A 7261-nucleotide genomic window follows, 5' to 3' on the forward strand; every position below is an offset into this window, starting at 1 on the left:
CATGCCTGAAAATGCAAATATAGCTATTCGCGTTATTGGATCGAGATGTTCTTGAACTACGCGGATTTATTTTTAACACCAAGTTGCATAAAGACCTTTGTTGATGTCCATCTCTCTTCCTCAAAAGTGCAAACGTAATTGCAGACATGCGCAGTTCTGCACTGCCAAGCAGCTTTGTTGGATTGCTACCTGCTAGCTGTTCTGCTAACCAACAAGCATTTCCTGCCTGAGGACTGGACACAGCAATGGATATCGACGCAATATTGGAAGCGTTTCAAGGCAATGTTTACATTTATGAAAAAAATAATAATTCGTTTTTTAAAACGTTTAAGTTAAGTGTTTTTCCCCCACGATAAATCGGTATTATTTGCTAACTACGTAACGCACGTTACCCTACGAAATGCAGCTTTTTATGAAAAATGTGTTAAGAATATTGTTAGGCAATGAGGTGTTATCATTAGTTGGCTTGGCTGCTTTACATGTACCTTTTGGTAGGAACAAGTCCGTCACATTCCACACTTTTAACCCGTTTATGTACCATCCGAGACGGTTATGTAAACAGCTAGCTCAGGAACACACTGCTAGCAATAAACTGCTAACTTTGATTTGAAAGTAATGTGGTTATTTCAATATGTAACTATTTGTATTTGTGTTTTCCCCCCAGCTATTTATATTTTCCTATTTCATAACTAAAGAAAAGAGCAGTTGAAATTTTTAACCTAATACCATTTTGTGTTATGTGGGGCAGTTGTGGTTTGACGGGCTGCTTTTTGACTGTCAATAAAGTTGATGTATTTTAGTTACTCAGACCTAAAAGGAAAACTCATGTAAATATTTCTTGGTAATATATGTTTGTTATTTTTTAGTGATTATGCCTAACAGCAAATGAAAACCCCGAAGAATAAATCTAATTTCCAGGCTACATTTTTTTATTGGTCTCATAATAGTTTCTGAGAAACTAAATAGAAGGTTTTCATCAGCTGTAAGTAAAACAATGAACAGAAATGGACAACTGAAATATATCAGTGTGTGTTTTAAAGGCACTTTTTGATGCTATTTTAAGATTTTGATATACATTTATAATAGCTGTCTTTTAGATTCATTTCCTGTATCTTCTGATGTGCTCATGTTATACAGTTGAATGAATTTTAATAATAATAATAAATAGTTGTACCCTTTTTACTCACTGTGATTGTTTACAGATTTTGAGAAAAGAGGGAAGAAGGAGACCTGTCCTGCTCTAGAGCAATTCCTGTGTCATGTCGCCAAAACAGGACAACCAATGTAAGTAGGAACTTGCAAATCTGACACAAGTGGCATAAAGTCTTTATGTTTTCAATTACACTGTGTTCACAATTATTAGGCATAGACAAGTAAGTATTTTGACCATAAGATCATTTTTAGTCTTAGTTTTCTAACTTCAAGGCATATGAACATGAATTCTTAATGGATTTAAATATAGCATATGATGTTTATCTGTGTAATGACTGTGTGGCCGAAGTAGATCAACACCATGTATTAAGGTATGCATCATTATTAGGCAGTTTCTTTTTTTTTAGGCAACATGGGCCAGAAAAAGAAATTGAAGTGGTTGTAGTTCTTGGTGCACAAAAAGTTGACTGTCAAGAGATCAAGATGCTGACACACTTCATGAATGGAAGGCTTGTAATAGTTATTGAAAAGAAATGTAGCTTGCTTAGCCACAGGTTTCACTTTTGTTAAATGTCAGAAATCTTTATTAGACATTTTTGAGTTGTTCATTCACTTAAGCACTTGAGCAATGAAAATAAAAAGAGATGGAGAAAATGTGTTTTTCATGTAGTTGAATTCTGCACGGTGATATTTGCCTGATAATTGTACATATATAGCTATTCTTCTAACAAAGCCCAAATATCATTTTTGCTTTCTTAAAAATTCATGTTTTAAGGTTTACTAACATTTCGGATTAGTCAGGAGCACAATAGATGGTGATTTATAAAACCAATCCAATAAGACTTACCTAATAACTGTGCACACATTGTAGACCTGAACATGTATAGCTACTTATTATCTGTACTTTTTCTATTATTACGTATCCCCTTTAGGATCCCTTGGTCACAGTTCAAAACATACTTTTTATTTAAGCTGGATAAAGTGATGGAGGATTTTCATGCTTCAACACCAGAGGAGAGAGACTCTCACAATCCCAATGTGGAATATATTCCCTTTGAAGAAATGAAGAAAAGGATCTTAAAGATAGTGGATGGTTATAATGGGTGAGTGAAGCATGATACAAATACTCTGCAACTGGGCAAAAGAATCAAATTACAAACTTTCCAGTTCTGATGCTGGGAGCGAGATGTCTACTTATCACTTTTACTTATGTCTCTGATAACCTTTTCAGGATCCCATTCACCATTCAGCGGCTGTGTGAGCTGCTTACAGATCCCAAGCGTAATTACACGGGTACAGACAAGTTTCTCAGAGGTTTGGAAAAGGTGAGATACAGTCAACATTTTAAGGCCTAAAGTCCACACATGTGGTGCTATGTAATGGATATAAATGTGCAGTCTGATGCTTTGAACTGAATTTTTCTTTTCTTTTGTCTACTGCAGAATGTAATGGTGGTAAGCTATCTGCATCCCACATCAGAGTAAGTAAATCAGCTGTCAAGTTAGTTGTAACAGCTACAAATATTAATGTGAAATTGATAAAATAAAAAATTTCTTACTTCCTTAAAAGGAAAAATGGGACATCAACTATGAATAGAATGAATGGAGTGATGTTTCTTGGAAACTCATCTCTATATTCAGAAAGGTGGGGCTAATTGCTGAGTTAAATAGCTGATATTTCTTTTAAGAAAAAAAAAACAGACTCCTGAATGTGTGGATATTAATCTGTTTGTTGTGGTCGTCTTCAGCAGTCGAAATGTGAATGGGCCAAGTTTGTCAAAAACACTCAACAGACCAAAGCTGTCGTCGTCTTCACTTTCCACCAACGGGCTCCCAGAGTGTCCAGCCAGTAAAGACCCAGATGGAATCACTGAAACAGAGGAGCATCATTCCAGGTAAATTATGAGTCAACGTGTAGTACAGCATCCGCCACGTTTACTGGTATTCGTAATAAAGATGTGTATAAAGAAGAGTTTAGAACGGAAAACTAAGAGATAATTGTTTTAAGCAATTCATCACAGACGCTCATGTAAAACATGAGGTGCTTTACACTTTTTCATTCCGAGTTTCACCTTGCTCAGTCTTAGTCTTGTCTGTTTTGAAATTGTTGATTCAGTCTTGTGTCTCTGTAATAATGGCTGCTCATCAAATGTTTATGATGAACGGCCATTGTCTATCTTATAAAGATACATCTTTATAAGATAGACACCATGTTCCTCTTTTCCCCACTTTGAAAAATAGCAAAGACAAAAGAGGGCTTCTACATGCCATTTTGGATTTTATCCCAAAGAAATAGGAAGTTGTGCAATAAAATGCTTCAGTTATGCTTTTTTTGGAGAAATTGTAAGGTGTGAAAGTAAGTGGCATACGTAAGAACACTTTTTTCATAACATTTGATCCTTACTTCTGATGAGTAAATGTACAGAGATTAAAGATTGAATATTTCAGAATTCAGTGTGAAATCATCTTTGCAAAACAATAATATTTTAATAACATTTACTAGGGATACCAGTAAGCGAGTATGGAAAAGACTATATATATTCACTGTGAGGAGACTGTGTAAAGCCAGGTCCTCACATTAGTAATAAAATTTTGCTAAGTTAAGACTATGTCTTATAAAAGCCAAAAACTATGAACATTACTGACCAATTTATTGTTTGTGGCAGTGAAACACCACCTTCAGAAGACGAGGCGAAACCAAAACATGGAATAAAGCACAAACATCGAGAAGAAGACGAAGAATCTGATTGTGACAAACAGGAGGCCAAGAAACGGAAGACTGGTGAATATGATGACGAAAAGGAAAGAGAAGAAAATGAGTCATCTTGTCATAAAGAACCAGAGAGTTCATCAGACACACCAGAGTCAGAGGAAGACACTTGTGGTCAAGAGTGCAGCAGTGAAACATATCATGACACGCCCTGTAAATCAGACAGTCATGGTAGGTGTGAGTTCATCCTTACTTAGGCTAACTTGTACTTAAGAACACTTAACAGCAGGATTGTGTTGTTTGTTTAAGACACATTAAAAATATGCTACTTCACAGTCCACAAACATTTTTTTTTTTTTAGAGCACAGGTATGACTAATATATTGGTGGACATAAACATTTAGCTGGTTCATGTACAGATGCATCTCCAATAAATTAGAATCTCATCAAAAAGTTTATTACAGTAATTCAATTTAAAAGCCAAATTCCTATTCTGTATAGATTTAGAGGGCTCTTTCCAAGCATAATAATGGAAATTGAACTGGAAGGTACTTTAAACAATCAGCTGATATTTCCATGCCCTTGTGAAGCAAAGGCCAAGTTGAGAAATATCAGAACCAACAATAAAGGCTGCTATTAAAGCAGCTTTGGCTGTCCTAACACCTCAGCAACATTGATGCAGTAATTCAAGCGGAAGGAAAACCTCTACTTTCTGTATTATGCATTCATTGTAATACAGTAGGTGGATATAGTTTCCACTAAGCTGACATTTCTGTATGGAAATATCTTTATGATGTACTGCTGTTATTTCTAAAGAAAGTTTATTTTCACATTTTCAGTAGCTGCAAGCCAAAATATTCAAAACTGGCAGAACTAAATACTTTAAACGTACCCCACCATGTGTAATAAATCTATTTAGAATTTGAATTTCCCCTTTAAATTTAATTATAAAACACTTTTTGAATGATTTTAAATTTTTATTTCATCTTGTTAAGCAAATGAAGGATGTAATCCCTTTGACAATCTCCTCTTGCATAAAATGGAATAAAATCTAAGCATTTTCGATTTAACTGCAGTTCAATTTCTTCGTAATAATTGTGAATATTTACTATATTCTATCACTAAAAAGTGACATCTTCTCTCTTCTTAGGGGAAAGCAGCACACCGTCTGAACCACCTGAGAGGGAAGGGGAGTCGAACGATGCTGGTGCTGCCGCCAGTGTTCAGAGCAACATCTCTGTGGATCAGTCGGAGCAAGCGACTCCATCAGAGACACATTCAACCTCCGAACAGGACAGTGCTTTGCAACAGCAGCAGCAGCAGCAGCAGCGATGCAGAGGGCTTACCCAGCGAAAAAGCGTCTTGCAGTAATTCCCCTGAGCTGCCAACAGAGGGTGGTGCTGAAACTTCGGACAGCGCAGAGACAACTTTAGAACTGGGAGAAGGCAACTAGCTTGAAAGGCGGGAATGCCAACTGACTTGTTTTCTACACTGTATGATACAACCCCAAGGGTATATCTGTAGCACTGTGGACCATTAGGCTTCAGGACCAAGAGGCATGTGGACTTGGAGACTTCTCAGAAGGATCTTGATGTCCTCTTCTGTTTCAGCTTCTCACGGCCACTGGTCACCAGATCTTTAAACTGGAAGATGATTTAACGACATAACGAAGACTGCCTTTTTCAGTATACAAAACCTTTTTCTAACCTTTTTTTCTTTCTTAATTTTTATATTTGAACATCTAATTTAATGTAGATAATGTATTCAGTAATTCCATTAGTTATTTGGTGTTTATTTCCAAGGAGAACCATTTGAGAAAGTTGTTTTAGGCCAAGCACAGTAGTTTCAGGTTTCTTTTCTTTCTTTTTCTTTTGTATTAATGCTGTTCAGAGATGAACAGCTTTAACCAAAATATCATACATGTCTGCTTTTATTTTGAATAAAGCACATGTCGCAAGTATATTTTCTGTGATCGTGCACTTCACACTCTTGAAAGCTGGAGAAATGTTTTGCTCCCTGTTCGTAGGACGCCAATACAACAAGTTGCCACTTGTGAGCCCTTTTGTCTGAGCAATTTGGTTTGCTGTAAGGGTAGTCATTTTCAATTCAAACTCTGGAACAAAATCCAAGGTACTTTTATTTTCTTTGTGTCACACCATAGTCATACAGCTGTCTTTTTTTGATAATTGAGATTTCTACAATACTTATCTGTAAAGAAGCTTTTGTAGTCTTGTAATACATGTCCACATTCTTTGTAAAACTGACTGCTGGAAACCGAAGGCTTGAGCTTGTGTGAGAGTATTCACAGAAAGCAATAAAAGCTGAAATTGGGATTGGTTTGGCATCTTGTTTTTCTTACAAATCAACATGTCACGCATTTAGAATAATGAGAGGGAATTCTGGAAATGGCTGCAAAATTTTCCTTTTGTTTACATTTGTCCTCTATCACCTAAAGATGATTGATCATTAGGTGATGCATCACCCTAAACAATTGATCATGGTAATGATGTGCACCATGCCCATGAAATTTTTCCCCCCAGTGTGCATGTTTTAAACCTTCTTCACACAAATACTTGTAAATAAAATTAAGTTCCAGCAGTTCCCTTCAGATCTCGCATGAATAGTAATAAGTCTACTTCTTTTGGCTTAGTAATAAATACAGCAGTGCTGTGAAGACCTGAGAAGTTTGCTTGAGACCATTCATGAAAAATATGGTCTCTGATAGGTTGAGGATAAAGTGGAGAAATTTAAAGCAGGGTAGGATACAGAATGATAGATTAGCAAGAAAGCGACTGTAATAAAAACAATAAAAACAACTCACATGGTTTAGTAGAAGGATATGTTCTTATGTCTTTTCCATTTTAAAGAGTAGGTCAGAGAACTAGACCTCACTTCATGTATCACTTCAAATTTAAACCCCATAGTTAAACAGAAATGCATGGATTAATTACTAAAAGTTCCAAGGCACTTCGGTTAGCTTAAAAAAAGTAAAGTAGCTATTAATAAAATACATGTAATCCACAGATACCGGATAAATCTGGAAGAATGTGAAGACCCAGATAACTGCGGCACAGTTTAAAATATTTATTTTTCAAGATTTTTCATCCTACAACGTAAGTCAACGTTTGGGTATTTCAGATTTCTTTGTGTGATATAAACACAATTTATCTATTGAGTTTTGAAAATCTTATAAGCAACTAAGTATGGAGTATGCTGTAGGTAAATGGATCACTGCATGTCAACCCTGCATGTCCATTTAAGAAAATCTTTTAAACATACACCGCTTTTCATTCCCTCCGCTAATATTGATCCCAGGCTCAATCTTTAAATGTTGGTTTTAAAGGTTTTCCAGTTTACTTAACAATCCTCAGGTACAGACATGGATCGAACACTGGGAATAT

The 7261-nt window shown here is 35.9% G+C and overlaps 1 pseudogene across 1 annotated transcript; it reads left to right on the plus strand.

Moving 5' to 3' along the window:
- Positions 1–143: 143 nt before the first annotated feature.
- Positions 144–6193, plus strand: LOC106918281 (serine/threonine-protein phosphatase 4 regulatory subunit 2-like; annotated as a pseudogene). The gene is made up of 9 exons (XR_015763802.1): positions 144–279; positions 1203–1284; positions 2085–2255; positions 2384–2477; positions 2595–2632; positions 2722–2796; positions 2900–3046; positions 3818–4092; positions 5011–6193. The product of XR_015763802.1 is annotated as a serine/threonine-protein phosphatase 4 regulatory subunit 2-like (transcript).
- The last annotated feature ends 1068 nt before the right edge of the window (positions 6194–7261 follow it).

This window comes from Poecilia mexicana, unplaced genomic scaffold (assembly GCF_051168715.1).
Source record: "Poecilia mexicana isolate PSO_F unplaced genomic scaffold, ASM5116871v1 scaffold_7, whole genome shotgun sequence".
Lineage (NCBI taxonomy): Eukaryota > Metazoa > Chordata > Actinopteri > Cyprinodontiformes > Poeciliidae > Poecilia > Poecilia mexicana.